Source organism: Molossus molossus, unplaced genomic scaffold, assembly GCF_014108415.1.
Source record: "Molossus molossus isolate mMolMol1 unplaced genomic scaffold, mMolMol1.p scaffold_m16_p_2, whole genome shotgun sequence".
Classification (NCBI taxonomy): domain Eukaryota; kingdom Metazoa; phylum Chordata; class Mammalia; order Chiroptera; family Molossidae; genus Molossus; species Molossus molossus.
In genome coordinates, this window is record NW_023425355.1 from 44,290,586 (window position 1) to 44,314,205 (window position 23,620).

At 38.8% G+C, this 23,620-nt stretch overlaps 1 pseudogene; it reads right to left on the minus strand.

Annotated features, from left to right (window-relative positions):
• Positions 1 to 2,500: 2,500 nt before the first annotated feature.
• LOC118636515 lies at positions 2,501 to 4,282 on the minus strand (annotated as a pseudogene).
• Positions 4,283 to 23,620: the final 19,338 nt, after the last annotated feature.

The window sequence follows — 23,620 nt, forward strand, 5'->3', positions numbered from 1 at the left end:
TTTGAGTCTGATTTCCTGAGGTGTTCCATTTCAGAAGAGGCCCCTGACAACAGGCAGAGAATAAAAACAAGTGTGGTCTGGGGCAGACAGTGTTTTTCGAACAGTTGGCCAAATTTCTCCTGGCAGCCGGGAAGCAGCTGAATCATCAAACGCTAGGCCTTTAACGAGATGGAGGCTGGGCTGTATTGAAGTGCATTCCAGACTGACTGCGAAACCCAGAGCTGCTGCTGCTTTACCAATGCTGGCTTCCTTCCAAGGGGCTGGCTAGGCTGAACTGCTCATCAAATCTGATTTCATCTCTTCTCCCTTTTTTTTTCCTCCTCTTTGTGATTTCCCATACAGCATTTGCCTGCCTTTGGATGGAATATTTGAACAAATTTTGGGGTCACCTGTTCTTCAAGCTAAAGCTAATAAAATCCATTTCCTGTCAGAAAGTCAAAATAGCAGAGGAGAAAGTCACTGAGATGGAGCATTCAGGGAATGGACAAGAATAGGCAGATATTCTTTTCTGAGAGGCAGAAATGATCTAGGCATTTGGAAGTTGAAAGCCAGATGTTCGGACACAACTCTAAACCCAATTTGAATCTTAGCTGTGTTAATATCCTTTATGAAATCCTTCAACTAAAACTTCTGAGAGTGGAGGGTAAGAAAGAGGGCCTAAGTAGGGTAATGCATCTTGAAAATAAAGAGATTCTGCCATTTATATCAGAAACAAATGTTTAGACTCGTTAAGCATGAAGAATGAATATTTTTTGTGTCTTTTAAGTTGACTACCTGTGACTACATGTACCACTCCCAAGCCTAATTATTAATGAGAACAAAAATATGTTTTGTTTCTCCATCTCTGCTAATATACAGTTAACTATTGTCTAATTACACTTGCCCCTAATAAGTAAGGGGAAAGATGAAGTGTCTTACAAACTGACAGTGTCCTGTTGGGCACTGAACAGAACCTGGAGCTGACCTCAACCTGTTCAGATAAATTTTTTAACTAAAATAACATTGTGGAAGAGAGGGGCCTTCTTTCACTGTTAACAGTAAACTGTGAATGCATGAAGGAGGAGGAAGGTTGTAACTTGGAAAGAACCTTGAAATTCCACAATACTATAATCCATTGTCTGGACTATGATGGGAAAATGAAAGAAACTGGATTTTCCTCTCTTCAGTCCTTGCCAACAGCATTCCTTTAGTCTGTTCTCCCTGACCCCACCCCTAATAATAATAATGTGTGCTATTTTTGTAAAACTCTAGAGAACTTTCACACACATTTATATTTTATCTATACAACTTTGAGGGGATAGAAACAAAATTTGTCCCTTTTTAGAGATAAGAACACTGAGGTCCAGAGATATTAATTGATTTGCTCAAAGCCACACAGAAAATTACTTGTAGAGCCAAACCCACTAGGTCACCAATTCCTGATGCTATTATTCCTTTTATACATCAAATCATGCTGATTTGAAGTGCCAGTTCTCAAATCTTCAGGTGCATCATAATTACCTGGGAAGCATTTTACAAATGTAGATTTATAGACTCTATCTACATAAATAAAGTAGGACCAGGATAGGTGTCTGGAATCTGCATTTTTAACAAGGTCCCCAAATGTTTCTGATGCAAGTGGTTTTGGGGTCATACAGCAAATGAAATTGAATCCATAAATCCTGAGCTGTTCAAAAATTTTATATAAATCTTTATAGATAATCTTTTAAATTAAAAGTTCTTACAGTAATAGAAAAAAACTAATTGGGCTATTTATTCTTTAAAAAAATGAGATGAGGGAGTAGAGGAGAATAGATGTTGTCTTTGGCAAAGGGCATTTGCCCCCCACCCCAACTCCCTCTCTTCAACATCTCTTTTCCATGTGAAGATGGAGTCAAAGAAACATCAAAGGAAATCTTGAAGATAAGAATATTTTGCCAACTGGCTCCTGAACACATGGCCAATAGCCAGAGAAAGGAACTTTGCAAACATGGCATGGGGGCAGCTCTAGGCTAATAAAATGAATGTACTTGAACCTCAGGTCTTTTTCAGAACAGTTGCTAGGGTCTTTATTTATTGATTTTTTTTTGAAAGTTGAAATGTGTCTTTTCTTCTCATGTGGCAATCTGTTTTCCCTGGAAATAGGCAAAAGAAAAAAATAATACCTTCTTACGTGCAGGTAATATTTGATTTCTTCTTCTGATTGCTGGTTGGTTACCTGTCGTACTTTCCTTTGTGGAAATTCATCTTTCTGCACACTTAAAAACACATGCACTTTTCTGTATGCATATCATGCTTTTTAAAAGTTTACAAATTGTACCCTATTAAAGGTATTCTCTGACAGTAAAGCCAGGACTCTAAAGACATCCCACCTTCACACTCCACAGAGGTTCAAAGTTTCCATTGAACTAGAAGATACCTCCAGCGTATGGAAGTTCCACACAGCATCTGTCTTCTGTGGTTACACTAATTTGCACTTAGAGGTGTATTTGTCAAGAGTTTTAGAGCTTGAGGCTGGTGGCTATTGATCATTGGTCTTCTCCAAGCTGTGCTGAATCCCATATCCAAAATATATGGCAAAGCCAATCATCATCCAGATGCCAAATTCGACCCAGGTCATAGAGGTCATTTGTATCATCAAGTAAATATTCACAAAGATGCTGATCAGCAGGAGGACAGGCAGAGCAGGGACCTTGAAGCAAAGAGGAGTTCTGGGGCTGTCTCCAGATGATGAAAGTGATCCCCACAATGAGCAGCAGCAGCAGCCCAGTCACCGTGGTGGACACTGGGTCTCCAGAGACCAGACAGTTAGACCACCGGGCCAGGATCAGGCTCAGGATGGTCAGCAGGGGAGCCAGCAGTAAAGCACACCCATACACGATTTGACCAGATTGCCAAGTGGGGATGGCATTCATAGGTTTACACAGACTTTTTAGAGTCTTTGAGATTCCTGCTTCGGGGACATATTCCAAAGAACTTGCTTCAAGTTCCGGCTTCATCTCAGTAATTTCCACCTCCATTGTCTCATTCTTACATAAAGTCTGGTCTGGCTGGTACCTGAGGACAAGCACAGAAAAGGCCACCAGGGAGTAAGCAAGCAGGGTCCCAATTGACATGAGATCCACGAGATCATTGAGCTCGAAGAGGAACGCCATGATTGCTGCAAGACTGCCAGAATCTACAGTGCCTATGATGGGGGTTTGTGAGCGGGCATGGTTCCCGGAAAAGGCGCCGTTCCTCTGCCATTGCGAGGATCACCCAAGGCATGGGGAACATAGACCCAAGGAGGCTGCATGTAAGAGTACAGAGGGTCCCAGCAGCCACGACATATCTGGCAGAGGCCCACCCAACATAGAGAAAAGCATCTGGCAAGGGGCTGTCAGAATAAATCTGGTAGTAGGGCACCATGATGAGGAGTGCCGCCAAGACACCAAAGTATGCCAGGAAGCAGATGAAGAGCGAGATCACGGTGCCCAGGGGATGGAACACTGAGGATTTCGGGCTTCTTCCCCCGCAGTGGAAACCAACAAATGCATAGAAACACATAGCTGCTCCACAGAGGATCTCATCAAAGCTGAAAGGCACAAACCCACCAGAGCCCAAGGTGCCCAAGCTAGAGGTGTCATTGTATCCTGATTTGGCCAACTTGTAGTCCTGTTCTGTGAACTGCCAGTGATGCAGATCACCCTTGATGAAGCCAGAGAGGATGACGAAGCTGAGAATCAAAAGGTTCATGCCCATGAATATCTTGGTAACCAGGGCTGACTCACTAGCCCCAGAACCAGCAGACTAGTGAGCAGCAGCACCAGGCCCAGCGAGAAGTCGAGATGGGATAAATGCAGAGGCACACTTTCCCACAGCACCTATGAGATGCAGTTCCCAGCCAGGCTGTCCGCCGAGGAGCTCCATGCCCTGGCTACACTAGTGCTCCCAATGACATAGGAGAGAATGAGGGTCCACCCAGTTATGAAGGCACACATTGTCCTAGCGTGACATAGCTAAAGAGATCGGCAGACCCGGAGCACGGTACCTGGGCCCCAAACTCCGTGTAGCAGAGCTCAGACAACACTGAAGTCACGGCAGCCACCAAGAAGCAGAGGACAATCTCTGGCCCAGCCTTGTCCTTGGCCACTTCCCCAGCCAGGATGTACACACCTGTTTCCAGGGTGCTGCCCACACCAAAGGCCAACAGGTCTAGGGTGCTCAGACAACGGTCCAGGCGGATGTCAGACCCCGCCTTCGGCTCCAGGGGCCGCCTGTGAACCAGCTTCTGACTGAACTGGCAAATATGTTGCCACAGCATCCTAGATGGAGTTGAAGAGGCTTAGATCGAACTGCAGGAGCAGACCCTGGGTCTCTGGCTGGGAGTCAGTGAGTTTGAGTTCTGCTAGGGTCTTTTTACTCTGGAGCCAAACTGCCTGGGTTTGAATCCTCTCTCTGCCAATTATTAACTGTAAACTTAGGCAAGTCACTTAACCTTTCCATATCTTAGTTTCCTCCTCTGTACATGGGAATAAAATTATCATATATTTCATAGGATTTTAGTAAGGATTAAATGAAAGATGCATGTACACCATTGAGAACAGTGCTATCATCTATTAAATAGTAATAGTGTTATTGTTAATTACAATTCTGAGGTTTTGCTGAGCTGCAATCAACAAAGGATGGCTTGCATCTAGAATCAGTCATTTCAATGGTTTTCATGCCTGTGCCTCAGTAAACTATGAAAAAAGGGTGTTCTGAAAGGCTATAGATGGCACAGTTGTGACAGTCTGCTAAGTCATTTTCCAGACTAAAAGACAAATCCCAGTGAGATATCAGGCTTCAAGTGTTTTCTGTGGCAGCACCACAAGGCAAAGAGAAAATTGACCACCAAACACAATGTTATTTAATTCCTCTTAAAAATTATTCAGTGGGCCCTGGCTAGTGTGGCTCAATTAGTTGAACATCGTCCTGTGCACTGAAAGGTCGCTGATTCAATTCCAGGTTAGGGCACAAGCTTGGGTTTTAGAATCAATAGGGATGTTTCTCTCCCTCCCTCCCTCCCTCTCCCTTCCTCTCTCTCTAAAAGTCAATAAAAAGTATTTTTAAAAAGTATTCAGTGGAATTTAACAAAAGTTTGATCAGTGTTGCTAAGTCGCAAAGTACACACTCAAAACACTGTGGGTGTGATGCTATTATCTTTCTTTTAACTTTTCCAGCTCAAGACATCTTCATACATAACAAAGAATGATGATAATGATGATGATGATGATTGATGATGATGAAGAAAACACCGGGGCACTAAGGCTCCTCTAAGATTATTAAGAAGACCTATGGGGACACAGGTCTCAGTCAATTGCACACTTTGCCATATGGCATGGTGGAAAGTTATAGAAATTATACACAGGGACTCTCTTCCCAAAATTTGATGATGGGAAATATTTTGAGATTTGGGGAGGGTATTGTTGGTAGATTTATAGGAAACATACTAGGTGTCTACAGAACCTAGTATATAGGTGTGTGGATGGGAGAGAGGGAGGAGAAATGGAGAAAATGAGAGAGAGAAGTTGGAGGAGAGAGAAAGAAAAAGAGAAGTTGATAGAGGCAGAGAACAACTATGTGAATGCATGTTGGGTGAGAGTGAGAAATTAGGGTGAAAAGCAAGAGAAAAGAATTTTTGAAAAGGGGTGAGAGGAGGCAAGGAGGGGTCTAGCACTGTGTCCAGAGTCTCCTAGAAGCTTCTGGAGCACATCAATGTCTCAAAGGGAAAGCAGTTTTATTCTAGCCTGAGTCAGCCCACCTACAAGCAGCGTTGCTCCCCACTGGTTGTACTCTTATTCACACTTGCAGGCACATCTGCTTCAGTGCTCCCAAGCCATTTTATGGTATATGCATCTGTACATTTGCTGCTCATGTGACCACGAGCCAGCCAGCAAGGCGTCAGAGTACCAGGAAGTAGCTTAGGTTGAAGTGCATAGGAAACACTGAAAGATATAAAATACTTATATTCATGAGTATCTGGTACCAATTACAGCCAGTTAGCACTTAAATAATTCAAGAGGCTAGGAGCAGGAGAATCAATATAGAGGTACAAAGGCTTGTGTCTGATTATGTGCATATGTGCATCTAAAGAGCACACTTGCACATAGAAATCTTTCAGTAACTGGTGATATTTATGAAAATGATATAAGAAGGATAAGTCCACTCCTGGCTTTCTCTTTCAACAGGTTTAGTTACATAGTGCCAACTGTTCACAGATCAGACCATTTATTTCCTCATGAGTGTCTGTTTGGCCTGGATCCAAGGCCTGCTGGGCTACAGGGTGATGGTGGCTGTAGAAGCAGGTTTGCTACTGCACTTTTGTGCACATATAGCTCCCATATTTTGCTCTTGGAATTGGATAGTTCCTTACAGAGTACACTGAACATGGAAGATTTTTTAACATAAATTTTTCAGCCTCCAAAAATACCCAGGCTTTTCTTGTAATCACAGTTCAGTTGAACTTTGACAAGCTTTTATACAAAGTTTGTTTTAATCACTTGAACAGAAGGATATCATGAAATGTTTTTGTTCTGATTACTTTGCACCTAACTGGGAGACAAACACCAAATAAAAAGGCTTTCAGGATTTTTTTCTGCTAGACTATAAAATCTCTTTAATTCATTGAGGGTTATACAGTTTGAGTGAACTAAAGCCAGGGTTTATAGAAGTCAAGAAAGAAAGATAGAAATAATGGAAATTAATGTTTTGCCTTTTGGAGACAAACTGAATAGGACAGAACTGATTATCCACAGCCAGGTTCTTAAAAATACACAATGAAGCAGAGAATAAAGGCACATCCTTTCACACTTCATTTTTAAAACAATTAAGTAACTGGCATTGGTGATATATACCTTATTAAGATAATCTCCAGCAAGTTACAGGTATCAATATGGTTTGAAAAAGTAAATCATCTATGTTTTGTGTCCAGGACTGATATTTCAGAAATCTTGATTGCATATTTTAAGCCACTTATGAAGATATGCACTAGCCCTGGTTTACAGAGTTTTTTGTTTGTTTGTTTGTTTGTTTAAGTTTGTGAGGCTTGAGCTCCAGAAAGCCTTCCCTGAATCTCCCTCCACCCAAGTTGGGTGAAATGTCCACCAATATATTTCTAAGTACTTAAGTGTTTGTTTATTTCTAAGTACTTATTTGTTTAGATATCTGTTATTCATAGTGCACTGTAAGGTCCTTGATGACAGAGACCATATTCTACCCATATTTAAAACATCACTAGCAACATGCCTTATGATATAGAGTACTTGCTAAATAAATATTTGTTAAACAGTTTATGAAAGTTAGGGCATGGAACAAATATAGATTGAGCAGGGAGGTGCTCTAAAATAAACATTAAATATATAGTGTACTTTTTATTCTGCTTTTTATGATTTGCATAAAAAAATGCTGCCATTTGCAACAACATGGATGGATCTTGAGGGTATTACACTAAGTGAAGTAAGTCAGATGGAAAAGGGCAAAAATGGTATGATTTTACTCATATGTGGCATATAAAACAAAAAAGAAACAAATAAACAGATAAACAAAATGAAAAAAAAAACTCAGATACAGATAATACATTGATGATTACCAGAATGGAAGGGGGTGGGGAGAAGATGAAATGGTAAAGGGGACAATTATATGGTAATGTTTGGAGTCTAGACTTTTGTTGGTAAGCACGCTATATTGCATACAGATATCAAATTTTAATGTACACTTGAAAGGTGTATGTTATTAACTTATGTTTCTTCAATTATAGAAATGGGGGGAAAATTTACTCCTCAATCTGAGCCCATCTGTATGACAGGGCTAGGTTTGTATAACATGATCAAAGAACTGTCTTGCTAAATCTCTGTCTTCTAAACTTTTGTCATTTTATTATGTCATTGTGCCTGAAATTCTAGGATAATAGCATCTCTTTTGTAAAGTTTGAAAATCCTTGACCAACTCACAGGTAATCAGACTTTAGTGTCTTAATGTAAAATTGTTGGATCAGGTTGCCCTGCTTTTAACACCTAGCTGAGTTTGGCACTGAGGAGAAAAGAGTTTTGATTAACAAGATGGGAGGATGAGAGATGGTGCCAAATTAAGAGACAGGGGTGTGTGTTGGAGCATGGGGAAATAGAGGGAAAATCCAGTCTGGATAGATCACTGCAGATTCAGGTTTTGGGTAATATAGGGGCTGGAAGTGAAGAATAGGAACAGAAAAGGATTTGGTGAGTGACAAAATAAAAATTAGAATAAAGTCATAGACTGTGAGATTTAGAAGGATTATTACATGTCCTTAATGCCAATAGGATGTGGAGATATAGAAAAGTTAAATGACTTTCCCAAGGTCACATGACTATTTCTTGGTTGAGCTAGAAATAAAACCAACAGAACTTTAATTTTTTTTTTTTTTTTTTTTTTTTTTTTTTTTTACTGAACTAGCAATTAAATTAAATTCAAGTGCTTGGTAAACATCTACTATACACTCAGTACTGTACTTTACAGTGCTTGGAGTTCAAGTCCAATTTATAATATTTTACTTTCATGAAGTTTTCCATGTTTTTTCTATGTAATAAGGACATCTTATTGTAAAGGTGAAAACACATGAGCAATACTGCCAAATTTTTACTGGGATACTGGAATTTAAAGCTAGCAAATGAAAGTTTCTGCCACATAGCAGATCCAAATCAATCAGGGTAAACACATATAATGAAATAAATCCCAATAAATACATACCTGTCAATAATCACTTTAAAGGTAAATGGTCTAACTGGTCCAATCAAAACACTTAGGGTAGCTTAATAAGAAAATGAGACTCACTTCAGATGAAAGATGCACAGAGACTAAAAGTAAAGGGATGGAAAAAGATATTTCATGCAAATGGCAATTTAAAAAAGCTGGGGTAGCAATACTTATATCAGACAAAACAGACTTTAAAACAAAGGCCATAAGCCCAGGCCAGTTTGGCTCAGTGGTTGGAGCATTGGCCCATGGACCAGAGAGTCCTGGGTTTGGTTCCTGCTTGGGGCACGTGCCTCAATTGTGGTTTGTTCTTAGCCCCGGTTGGGGTCGTGTGAGTGGCAGCCACTCTATGTGTCTCTCTTATGTTGATGATTTTCTCTCTCTCTCTTTCTCCCTCTCTCCATCCTGCTCTATCTGAAGATACATGCAAGAATGTCCTTGGGTTTAGATAAAACAAACAAAACAAAGGCCATAATAAGAGACAGGAAAGGACACTACATAATGATAAAGGGACCAATCCAATTAGAGGATAAAATGCTTGTTAACTTTTATGCACCCAACATAAGAGCACCTAAATGTATAAAGACATCCTTGAAGGATATAAAGGGAGAGATTGACAGTAATATAGTCATAATAAGAGATTTTAACACCACATTGACATCACTGAATAGACCTCCCAGACAGAAAATCAACAATAAAACAACAGCTTTAAATGCCACACTAGAGCAGATGGGTTTAATTGATATCTTCAGAGTACACATGAAACATTTTCTAGGATAGACCATGTCTAGGATAGACATAAAACAAGTCTCATATCAAGCATCTTCTCTGACCATAATAGTACAAAACTAAAAATCAATCACACACACATACACACACACACACACACAAACCCTGAAAAGCACACAAATACATGGAGGCTAAATAACATGTTACTAAGCAATAAATGGGTTAACAATGACATCAAGAAAGAAATCAAACTATACCTTAAAACAAAAGAAAATGAGAATACAACCCAAAATCTATGGGAAACGGGGAAAGAAGTCCTAAGAGGGAAATTCATAGCATTACAGGATTACAAGCCTAACTCAGAAAAGAAAAAGAAATCAAATAAAGAATCTAATTTTACACTTAAAGGTACTAGAAAAAGAAAAACAAACAAAGCCCAAAGTGAACAGAAGAAATCAAATAATAAAAATCAGGACAGAGGTAGACAAAATAGAGTCTTAAAAAAATAATACAAAAGATCAATGAAAACAAAGGATGCTTCTTTGAAAAGACACATCAAGAAAAAAGAGAGAGAACCCAAATAAATAAAATCATAAATGAAAGAGAAGAAGGAACAACTGACACCACAGAAATTCAAAGAATTGTATGAAAATATAATGAAAAACTATATGTTAATAAATTGGACAACCTGAACAAAATGGGTAAATTCCCAAAATCATGCAGTATTCCAAAACTGAATAAAAATAAAAAGAGAATCTGAACAGATCAATTACAACTAATGAACTTGAAGTAGCAATCAGGAAATTTTCAACAAACAAAAGTCTAGGACCGGATGGTTTTATAAGTGAATTTTACCAAACATTGAAAAAACAACTAACACTTATACTTCTTATAATATAAAAAAAAAAAAAAAAAAAAAAAAAAAAAAAAATCAAGGGGAAGGAAGACTCCCAAGCTCATTTAACAAGGCCAGTACCATCCTGTTTCCAAAACCAGATACAGACACTACAAAGAAAGATAACTATAGGACAATATCCCTGATGACATAGATGTTAAAATCCTCAACAAAGTATTAATAAACTGAATTCAGCAATATATTAAAAAGATCATACATCGATGTGAAGGGATACATCGAGTGGCTGCCACCCGCACGACCAACCAGGGCCGGGGACAAACTGCAACCGAGGTACGTGCCCTTAGCGGGAACCGAACCCGGGTCTCTCAGGACTGCAGGCCGACGCTCCAACCGCTGCACCAAACCGGCCAGGGCTGCCTTTAACATTCTTATTCAACATACTACTGGAAGTCTTAGCCATAGCCATCAGACAAGAAGAAATAAAAGGCATCCAAATGCAAAAGGAGGAAGTAAAACACTCATTATTTGTAGATGACATGATACTGTATCTAGAGAACCCTAAAATTCCACCAAAAATTTAATAAAACTGATAAATAAATTCATTAAAATAGCAGGATAAAAATATATATCCAGGAATCAGTTGCATATTTATAACTGATAATGAACTATCATAAATATAAAAAGTCTGGCATTCAAAAAATTATGACACTGAAGAAAAAAATTGAAAAGATACAATAAATGGAAGCATATATCATGGTTATGGATAAAAAGAACTAACATTTAAAAATATTTATACTACCCAAAGCAATACATAGATTCATTGAAATTTCTTTCAAAATATCAGTTGTGTATTTCACAGAACTGGAACAAATAATTAAAATATTTATATGGAACCAAAAAGACCCCAAATAACCACAGTAATCTTGAGAAAGAAGAACGTAATCAGAGGAATTACACTATCAGATATTAAACAACAACAGAAGGCCTTAATAATCAAAACAGCATGATACTGGCATAGAAAACAGACATATAGATCAAAGAAACAGAATAGAAAGCCAAGAAAAAACCCATTCCTATATGGTCAATTAATGTTTGATAAAGGAGGCAAGAACAGAGAAAAGGAAAAATGGTGGCGGAGTGAACGGAAGCTACACAGACCATCTCCCAGAACCAAACTGGAATTACAACTATAACACAGACAAATCGATGGGAAAAAACAACAGAAAAACAGCTTGTGAGGACCATACGACGAGGGACACTGTCTCCATCCCCGTAGGCTTGCGAAGGCTCGAGACGGGGGCTGGGAGCCCACGGTCAGCAGCTCAGCAGCGGTCTTAGCTGGGAGCGGCACCCTCAGGTTACACTCCCAGGCGGCTCCACAGCGCAGAGCTGGGACAGAGGCTAAAACAGCCACAGCTACTCACCTTGGGCTCGGCAGAGAGAGGGCAGACTGGACTGGAACTGTGTTGGGACACTCGGGATTTGGAGGGCGCTCAGAGCTTTGGCTGAGTGCAGCCACGCAGGACTGTGGCCATCTTGCTCCTTGCCAGGGCTCTGAGGAGAGGCAGCAGCCACTACCTTGGAGATCCACCCCCACCCTGTGGGCCACTGAAGTGCTAATTGAGGCTCACTAACAACCAGCACCTGCCCCACCCTCGGGAAATCCCCTTGTGCTAGCACCTGAGGGAGCTTTTCAATCAACTGACAACCAAAAACTCATCAAGTAACCTCCACTGCTAGCCTCCAGGCAAAAAGCTAGAGGATAACAGTACCTTTCCTGGGATGGCAACTTTAACCAGGAAAGTAAGACTCGACAGTGGTGTTCAACGTGGGTCCTCCCTCGCTCATCTAAACACAGGAGAGGGAGCCACAAACAGCAGTACACCAACACCCACAAGGAAAACTTGGCAGGCTCCAAAGCCCACAGTGATAGCCAATATGGTGAAACACAGAAACAGAAGCCAAATGAAAGAGCAAGAGACCTCCACTGAAGATGAGATCAATGTGGAGCAATTAGGCATGTTAACAGAGCTAGAATTCAGAGCCATGATCTTGAGGAAGCTGAACAGCATGAGTAAGGACACAGAGACACTGAAAATAAGCCAATTGGAAATTAAAAACCATCAAGAAGAGATAAAAACTGACATATCAGAAATGAAAAAACACATTGGAAGGTTTAAAAAGCAGAGTAGAGGAAGCTGAGGACCGGATCAGTGAATTAGAAGACAGGGTAGAAAAAATCAACCAATCAGAAAAACAAAAGGAAAAAAACTATTAAAAAACAGGAAGACAGCTTAAGAGAACTATGGGACAACTGGAAACGTAATAATATTCGCATCATAGGAGTCCCTGAAGAAGAAGAAAATGAGCAAGGGATAGAGAATATATTCAAAAAAATAGTGACAGAAAACTTCCCTAATTTGGTGAAGGAAGAAGGCATTCAAGTTCAAGAAGCACAGAGAGTCCCAAGTAAGAAGAACCCAAACAGGTCCACACCAAGACACATAGTAATTAAAATGAAACAAATTAAAGACAAAGACAGAATCCTAAATGCAGCAATAGATAAGCAACAGGTTACCTACAAAGGGAACCCCATAAGGCACTCAGCTAACTTCTCACAAGAAACACTACAGGCCAGAAGAGAATGGCATGAAGTAATCAAAGTCATGAAAAACAAGAATCTGAATCCAAGACTACTCTACCCAGCAAGGCTATCATTCAAAATAGAAGATCAAATAAAGAGCTTCCCAGACAAAAAAAGGCTAAGGGAATACATTAGCACCAAACCAGCACTGCAAGAAATGTTAAAAGGACTGCTGTAATTAGCAGTAGAAATGGAAAGACAAATAGAACCACACTAAACAAAAACGGCAATAAATAAATACATACCAATAATCACCTTAAACGTAAATGGATTGAATGCTCCCATAAAAAGACACAGAGTAGCTGATTGGATAAGAAAGCATGACTCATCTATATGTTGTTTACAAGAGACCCACCTCTCAACAATAGACTCACATAGGTTGAAACTGAAGGTATGGAAAAAAATTTTCCAAGCAAGTGGAAAGCAAAAAAAAGCTGGGGTACCAATTCTCATATCTGATAAAATAGATTTCAAAATGAAGACCATAACTAGAGACAAAGAAAGCCACTGTATAATATTGAAAGAATCTATCCAACAGGAAGATATAACCTTGATAAACATATATGCACCCAATATAGGAGCACCAAAATATATTAAAAATCTTCTGGAGGACTTCCAAGGAGAAATCGACAACAATACAATCATAGCAGGGGACTTCAACACCCCGTTGACAGCACTGGATAGATCCTCTAGACACAAAATTAGCAAGTAAATAGAGACTCTAAATGAAGCACTAGACCAAATGGATTTAATAGATATCTACAGAGAATTACACCCCAAAACTACAGAATACACATTCTTCTCAAGTGCACATGGGACATTCTCAAAGATAGACCACATGATAGGACACAAACTAAATCTCTATAAGTTCAAGAAGATTGAAATCATATCAAGCATCTTCTCAGATCACAATGGCATGAAACTAGAAATCAATTGCAACAAGAACATGCAAAGACATTTCAACACATGGAGGCTAAATAGCAAGTTATTAAACAATGAATGGGTCACCGAGGAGATCAAGGAAGAAATTAAAAACTTCCTGGAAACCAATGAAAATGAACACACAACAACACAAAATCTATGGGATGCAGCGAAAGCGGTTCTGAGAGGGAAGTTCATAGCACTGCAGGCCTACCTCAAAAAACAAGAAAAATTTCTAATTGACTGTCTAACCTCACAACTTCAAGAATTAGAAAGCAAACAAAAAGAAAACCCCAGAGCAAGTAGAAGGAAGGAAATAGTAAAGATCAGAGCAGAAATAAATGACATAGAGACCAAAAAAACAATTCAAAGGATCAATGAAACAAAGAGCTGGTTTTTCGAAAAGATAAACAAGATTGATGGACCCTTAGCTAGACTCACGAAAGAAACAAAGAGAGAGAACCCAAATACACAAAATCAGAAATGAAAGAGGAGAAGTAACAACCAACACCACGGAAATACAAAAGATCGTTAACAACTGCTATGAACAACTATATAGCAACAAATTCGACAATCTAAGCAAAATGGACAAATTTCTAGAAACACACAGTCTCCAAAAACTATTCCTGGAAGAGATAGAAAACTTGAACAGACCAATAACAACTAAGGAAATTGAAGAGGTAATCAAGACTCTCCCAGCAAACAAAAGCCCAGGCCCAGATGGCTTCACGGGGGAGTTTTACCGAACATTCAAAAAAGAACTAACACCCATTCTCCTCAAACTATTTCAAAAAATTCAAGAAGAAGGAAGACTTCCAAACACGTTCTATGAGGCCAGCATAATTCTAATTCCAAAACCAGAAAAAGACACTACGAAGAAAGAAAACTACAGGCCAATATCCCTGATGAAAATAGACGCCAAAATCCTGAACAAAACACTAGCAAATCAGATCTAGCAATACATCAAAAAAATTACTCACCATGATACCGGCTGGTACAATATTAGCAAATCAATAAATGTGATTCACCACATAAGTGAAATGAAGGATAAAAACCACATGATCATATCAATATATGCAGAAAAAACATTTGAGAAAATGCAGCACCCATTTCTGATAAAAATGCTCAGCAATGTGAAAATAGAAGGATCATATCTCACCATAAAAAAGACCATATATGAAAATCCTACAGCCAATATCATCCTACATGGGCAAAAACTAAAAGCACTTTCCTTAAGAGTAGAAACAAGACAGAAATCCCCACTTTTGCCCCTCTTATTTACACAGTACTGGGATTCTTAGCCACAGCAATCAGACACAAAAATAAAAAATAAAAAAGATCCAAATTGGCAAGAAGGAAATGAAACTGTACTTATTTAGATGACATGATATTATACATAGAAAACTATAAAGGCTTCACTAAAAATCTACTAGACTTAATAAATGAAGTTGTCAAAGTAGCAGGATACAAAATCAATGTCAAGAAATTGACAGCATTCTTATAAACCAAAGATGAATTCATAGAAAGAGAAAAAAAAAAAACAATCCCATTTTCCATTGCAGCAAAAAAAAAAAAAAATAAGATACCTAGGAATAAAGTAATCAAAGAATTAAAGGAACTATTTGCAGAAAACTACAGGACATTGAAAAAAGAAATAGAGGAAGATATAGAAAATTGAAACCACATACCTTGTTCATGCATTGGAAGAATTAACATCATTAAAATGTCCATATTACAAACAAATAGCTAAGAGGCATATGAAGAAATGCTCAACATCACTAATTAAAACAACAATGAGGTATCACCTCACACCTGTCAGAATGGCCACCATCAACAAATCATCAAACAACAAGTGTTGGCGAGGGTGTGGAGAAAAGGGGACTGTAGTACACTGCTGGTGGGAATGCAGGCTGGTGCAGCCACTATGGAAAACAATTAAAAATTGAACTTCCATTTGATCCAGTGATCCCATTTCTAGGAATATACCCTCAGAAGCCTGAAACACCAATCAGAAAGAATATATGTACCCCCATGTTTGTAGCAGCACTGTTTACAATAGCTAAGATCTGGAAACAGCCCAAGTGTCCATCAGTAGACAAATGGATAAAAAAGCTGTGGTACATATACACAATGGAGAACTATGCAGCTGTAAAAAAGAAAGATCTCTTATCCTTTGAGACTACATGGAGGAACCTGGAAACTATTATCCTAAGCAAAACAAGCCAAACAGAGAAAGATAAGTATCATATGATCTCACTTATTTGTGGAATATAATGAACATAACAGTCTGAGGAATGGGCTAGTCCCACAGACGTGGAAGTTGGGTACAGACTGACAACCCTCTGAAGAGGGGGTGGGTGGGAGAGATAAACCACAGAACTTATATGCATGTATGTATGAACAGTGGACATGGACAACAAACCTGGGGACAGGGCGGGGAGGGATGGGGAGGGGGAATCAGTGGGGAAAAAAGAAGAAACATCTATAACAAAAACAAATTAATTAATTTTAAAATAAAATAAAATGTCATATTACCCAAAGCAATATATAGATTAAATGCAATCCCCATCAAAAGACCAACGATATGTTTCACAGAAGTAAAACAAATATTTTAAAAGATTATATGTAACCAAAAAAGACCCCGAATAGCCACAGCAATCTTGAAAAAGAAGGACAAAATAGGTGGGATCACAATACTGAATATTAGGTTATATTACAAAACTGCTGTGATCAAATCAGCGTGGTACTGGCACAAGAACAGGCATATAGACCACTGAAGAGAACAGAGAACCCAGAAATGGACCCAATCATTATGCTCAATTAATATATATTAATATATATTTTTTCTATCTGCATTCATATATCTTTTATTTTTTGAAAATTTTTACATATTAATTTGTTTTTGTTACAGATGTTTCTCTTTTTTTCCCATTGACACCCTCCCCCCCCACCTGATCCCTAGCTTTGCTGTCTATGTTCATTAATTATGCATATATGCATGTAATTCTGTGGTTTATCTCTTCCCTACAAATCACCTCTCCTCCTCTAAGGCTTGTCAACCTGTACTAGTCTCCATGTCTCTGGGTTAATTTTGTTCATCAGTTCGTTTAGTTCATTATATTCCACAAATCAGTGAGATCATGTGGTATTTCTTTCTCTGCTTGGCTTGTTTCACTTAGCATAATATTCTCCAGGTCCTTCCATGTCATCTTAAAAGATAAAAAAACTTTCTTTCTTGTAGATGCATATTATTTCATTGTGTACATGTACCACAGCTTTTTAATCCACTCATCTACTGATGGACACTTGGGTTGTTTCAAGATCCTAGCTATTGTAAACAGTGTTGCTATGAACATAGGGGTACATATATTCTTTCTGATTGGTGTTTCAGGTTTCTTAGGGTATATTCCTAGAAGTGAAATCACGGGTCAAATGGAAGTTCAATTTTTAATTTTTTGAGGTAACACCATATTGTTTTCCGTAGTGGCCGCACCAGTCTGCATTCCCACCAGCAGTGTACTAGAGTCCCTCTTTCTCCACATTGTAGCCAACACTTGTTTGATGATTTGTTGATGGCGGCCATTCTGACAGGTGTGAGGTGATACCTCATTGTTGTTTTAATTTTCATTTCTCTGATGATTAGTGATGTTGAGTATTTCTTCATATGTCTCTTAGCCATTTGTATCTCCTGTTTGGAGAGGTGCCTATTTAGTTCCTCTGCCCATTTTTTAATTGGGTTTGTTGTCTTCCTTTTGTTGAGCTCTATGAGTATTCTATATGTATTGGAAATTAACCCCTTATCTGATGTATCATTGGCAATTTTGATTGCAGTGGCTTTGTAGTATAATCTAAAGTCTGGTAATGTGATCCACCCAACTTTGTTGTACTATTTAAAGATTGCTGGGGCTATTTGTTTTTTTTTTTGTTTGTTTGTGTGTTTGTTTTTCTGGTTCCATATAAACGTTTCGAGTGTTTGTTCTAGTTCCGTGAAGTATGTTGTTGGTATTTTGATGGGCATTGCATTGAATCTGTAGATTGCTTTGGGTAGTATGGACATTTTAATGATGTTAATTCTTCCAATCCATGAACAAGGTATATGCTTCCACTTTTTTATATCATCCTCTATTTCTTTTTTCAATGACTTGTAGTTTTCTGTGAAGAGGTCATTTACTTTTTTAGTTATGATTATTCCTAGGTATATTAATTTTTTTTGCTGCGATGGTAAATAGGATCGTCTTTTTAGTTTCTCTTTCTGTGAGTTCATCATTGGTGTATAAGAATGCTGTCAATTTCTTGATGTTAATTTTGTATCCTGCTACTATCCCAAATTCATTTATTAAGCCTAATAGATTTTTGATGGAGTCTTTAGGGTTTTTTATATACAATATCATGTCATCTGCAAATAATGACAGTTTCACTTTCTCCTTTCCAATTTGCAGCCCCTTTATTATCATTTTTTCTCTGATTGCTGTGGCCAGGACTTCCAGTACTATATTAAATAAGAGTCATGAAAATGGGCATCCCAGTCTTGTTCCCATTCATAAGGAGAATGCTTTTATTTTGCCTATTAAGTATGATGTTGGCTGTAGATTTTTCATATATGGTCTTTGTTATGTTGAGATATGATCCCTCTATTTTCACATTGCTGAGTGTTTTTATCAAAAATGGGTGCTGGATCTTGTCGGATGCTTTATCAGCATCTATTGATATAATTATATGTTTTTTATCTCTCTTTTTGTTTCTGTGGTGTATCACATTGATTGATTTTCAAATATTGTACCATCCTTGCATGCCTAGGATAAAACCAACTTGGTATGATGAATATGATGAATAATTTTTTAATGTATTGCTGGATCCAATTTGGTAATATTTTGTTAAGAATTTTGGCATCTGTTTTCATCATGGATATTGGCGTGTATTTTTTTTTTTTTTTCTTTGTGGTGTCTTTATCCGGTTTTGGAATTTGGATTTTGCTGGCCTCATAAAATGAGTTTGGGAGTGTTCTGTCTTCTTGGATTTTTTGGAATAGTTTGAGGAGAATGGGTATTAGATCTTCTTTGAATGTTTAGAAAACTCCTCCCTGAAGCCATTTGGGTCTGGGCTTTTGTTTCCTGGGAGTTTCAAAAATACATCTTCAATTCCCTTTGTTGTTATTGGTCTGTTCAAGTGTTCTATCTCTTTTTGGTTCAGTTATGGAAGGCTGTGTGTTTCTAGAAATTTGTCCATTTCTCCTAGATTGTCCAGTTTGTTGGCATATAAGTGTTCATAGTATGTTTTGATGATCCTTTGTATTTCTGTGCTGTTAGTTGTTATTTATATTTTATTTCTGATTTTGTTTATTTGGTTTCTCTCTTTTTGTTTCTTGGTGAGTCTTGCTAAAGGCCCGTTGATCTCATTTATCTTTTCAAAGAACCAGATTTTTGTTTCATTGATCTTTCGAATGGCTTTTTTAGTCTCTATGTTGTTTATTTCTGCTCTGACCTTTACTATTTTCTTTGTCCTAATATGTCTGGGTTTTTCTTTTTGTTTACTTTTTAGTTCTTTCTATTTTCTTTGTCCTAATATGTCTGGGTTTTTCTTTTTGTTTACTTTTTAGTTCTTTAAATTGTAGGGTTAGAACGTCAAATAGGAATTTTTCTTGTATCTTGAGGTAAGCCTGCAGTGCTATGAACTTCCCTCTCAGGACTGCTTTTGCTGTGTCCCATAAATTTTGTGTTGTTTGTTCATTTTCATTGGTTTCCAGGAAGTTTTCAATCTCTTCTTTGATCTCGTTAATAACTCATTCATTGTTTAATAACATGCTATTTAGCCTCCAAATGTTTGAAGTTTTTTGTGTGTTTTTAATGTAATTGTGTTTTAGTTTTATGCCACTGTGATCTTAGAAGATGCTTGATATATATATATATATATATTTTTTTTTTTTTTTTTGAATTTGTAGAGACTTGCTTTGTGTCCTAACATGTGGTCTATATTTGAGAATGATCCATGTGCACTTGAGAAGAATGTATATTCTGCATCTTTGGGGTGAAATGTTCTGTAAATATCAATTAATTAAAATTGATTTTAATTAATAGTTTGTTTTGTAAGGACTCCATGTCCTTGTTAATTTTTTGTCTAGTAGATCTATCCAGTGATGTCAATGGTGTGTTAAAGTCGCCCACTATGATCATGTTGATATTGATCTCTCCCTTGATGTCCTTTAGAAGTTTTTAAATATATTTTGGCGATCCTGTATTTAGAGTGTATAGTTGACCAGGGTTATATTCTTTTGTTAGATTGCTTCTATTGCTATTATGTAGTGACCTCTGTGTCTCTTATTATAGCCCTTGTTTTGAACTCTATCTTGTCAGATTTGAGTATTGCTTCACCAGTTTTTTGTTTGTTTGTTTGTTTGTTTTGGTTGTTTCCATTTGCTTGGAAAAATTTTTTTTCATCCCTTCACTTTCATCCTTGTGAGTCTTTTTCTGTGAGATGGGTCTCTTGTAGACAGCATATATATGGGTCATGTTTTCTTATCCAATCAGCTACCCTATGTCTTTTGATTGAAGCATTTAAGCCATTTATATTTAAGGTAAGTATTGACAGTTATTAGTTGCCATTTTAATTTTATGCCTGTGCTCTTCTCTCTCCCTCTCCCTCTCTCTCTCTCTCTCTCTCTCTCTCTCTTTTCTTCTTCTTACAACTGTCCTTTCAGCATTTCTTGCAGTGCTGGTCTGGCGGTGTTAAATTCCTTTAATTTTTTTTTTTTTTAATCCGTGAAGCTCTTTATTTCTTGTTTAATTTTGAATGGTAGCCTTGCTCGATAGAGTAGTTTTGGATTCTGACCCTTTCCTTGCATTACTTTGTACACTTCTTGTCACTCCCTTCCGGCCTGCAGTGTTTCTATTGAGAAATCAGCTGACAGTCTAATGGGAGCTCCCTTGTAAGTAACTTTCTGTCTCTCTTGCTTCCTTTAAGAGTCTTTCTTTGTCTTTAATGTTTGCCATTTTTATTATGATGTGTCTAGCCGTGGGTCTTCTGGGGTTCATCTTGCTTGGGACTCTCTGTGTTTCCTGAACTTGTGTGACTTTTTCCTTCACCAGTGAGAGAAGTTTTGTGTTATTATTTCTTCAAAGAGGTTCTCTATTTTTCTCTCTGATTTTTCTCCTTCCGGTATTCCTATTATGTGATCGTTATTACATTTTGTATTGTTCCATGGCTCCCTTTAACTTTCTTCCTGCTTTTAAATTTTTTTTTTTTCATTTGCTGCTCCATTTGAGTGGTTTTCTCTACCTTGTCTTCTAGGTCGCTAATTCGGTCTTCAGCTTCTTCTAATCTCCTTTTAAACTTTTCTAAGGTATTTTTCATAACAGCTATGCCATTCTTTATTTCCTCTTGATTTTTATGTATAGCTTCTACCTCTTTATGTGTAGCTTCTACCTCTTTTTTTAAGCTGAAGTAGTTCCCAGTGAGCTCTTTATAATTTTTATTAAATTGCTTGTAGTTCTCACCAAATTGTTCCAGCACCCATAAAATCATTGCTTTGAATTCTTTATCTGACAATTTGCTGTCTTCCATTTCCTGTAGTTCCTTTTCTGGTGATTCATTTTGTTCTTTCCTTTTTGTGTTGTTTCTTTGTCTCCCCATTTTAGCCGTCTGGTAGCTCTAGACCCGCTGAGGGTTGTGGATGTGTATGCAGCTCAGTGTATCTCAAATAAGGCTACTGTGCCTCCCAGAATGTTTTGTTGTATGTGGCTTCTTGCCTGCTGTGGATCCTGGAGGATTGACTACTGGGGGCTAATATTGGTGTGTCCTGGTAGGTGCTGCTGCTGGATCATGTGGGCCCCACTGGAGCTGTGTATCCAGCTGGTAGCTGGTGCCTCCTGTAGCTGTATAGATCAGGCTCTGTTCGAGCAGCACTCCCTGCCCATACCATGAGCAGCTGTATTGCACAGTCCCTTTGGAGACCTGGCTCTACACCTATCTTGTGGGCTGCTGGGTCACACAGGCCTCTCTAGCGCCCCCACACCCTGCAGGTCCCATTGGCAGGAAGCTGGATAGCACCAGTTCCCTTTGGGATCCTGCTTCCCACAGCTCTAGTTGGCCGCTGGCTTGCACAAGCATCTTTGTTGCTCTTGCACCCTGCAGGTCCCAGGGGCAGGCAGCTGAATTGCACCAGTCCCTCTGGGGCTCTGGCTTTCCACCACTCTTGTGGGCTGCTGGATCACACGGGCCTCTCTGGTGTCCTAGCACCCCGCAGGCCCCACGGACAGCTGGATTGCACCGGGCCCTCTCAAGTCCCGGCTTTTCACTGCTCTTGCAGGCACCTGTGTCGCACAGGCCTCTGTGGAGCCTCAGGTCCTGCTGCTGGTGGCTGGCTTGTGCTGCTGTTTTGTGGGGCTCAACTATTGCTCAGCCTTTGCTGTAGTTTTTGGGGATGTGTCTCATCTGCTGTTCTGTGCTTCTGTTGCCTGGGGATGGATGTCGGCTCACCAGCCTCTTTTGCTGGGGATGTATCTCGACTCTGAATGGGCTGCTTCTGTGGGGGATGGTGCTGGGCTCCTGGCCATCTGTGGCTTCCGCAACTGGCACCTTGGCAGCTCCACTGCTGTGCACTTATCTGTGTTGACACAGAGTGTCCACTGGTCCAATGGTGCCACATGCACTGGTGGGCTCAGGTTGCTGAGCCCTAGCTGCTCCCACTGTTTCCACGCAGGAAAGTCCCGAAATCTTCCAAAATGCTGGGACCTCCCTGCAGCATAGGAACAAGTGCCCTGAAGAGCTGTTTATCATGATAGCCAGCTGCTCCCATCCACAGCACAGGAACCTTCTGCTCAGCATTTCTCCACTGCTAGGGTTTGGTATTCCACCTTCACGTCCACTCACACTCTCTCACACACTCACACTCCCTCTGGCCCTGTCCACCACCATCTTATTTTCCACATTTTCAATTAATATTGGACAAAGGTGTTAAGATTATACAATGGAGTAAAAACATCCTCTTTAATAAATGGTGTTGGAAAAATTGGTTGGCTACATCCAAATAAATAAAACTAGACCATCAATTTACACCACAAACAAGAATACACTCAAAATGGGTAAAAAACTTAAATGTGACTCGTGAATCCAAAAAAACATGTTGCTGTTATTTTAATGAGGATTGCATTTAATCTATAGATTGCTTTGGGTGGTACGGACATTTTCATGATGTTAATTCTTTCAATCCATGAACAAGGTATGTGCTTCCAATTATTTATATGTTCCTCTATTTCTTTTTAAATGTCCTGTAGTTTTCTGCAACATGTCTTTTTTTTCTTTGGTTATGTTTATTCCTAGGTATCATAATATTTTTGTTGCACTGGTAACTGGGATTGTTTTTTTTTTTTTTAGTTTCTCTATGTGGGTGCTCATTATTGGTGTATAAAAATGCCAATGATGCCCTGGCTAGTTTAGCTCAGTGGTTACAGAGTCGGCCTGCAGTCCAGAGACCTGGTTTTGGTTTCCACTAAGAGCACATACCTAGGTTGCAGTTTTTCCCCAGCCGTTTGGTGTTGTGTGGGTGGCAACCAGTTGATGTGTCTCTTGGAAATTGATGTTTCCCTCTCTCTCGTCCTTTTTCTCTCCCTCTCGCTCTATTTCAAGATGAATGCAAAAGTGAATTCGGGTGAGAATAAAAGAAAAATGCCAATGATTTCTGGATGTTGATTTTGTATCCTACTACTTTGTCAAATTTATTTTTTAAGTATTCTTTTTATTCATTTGTT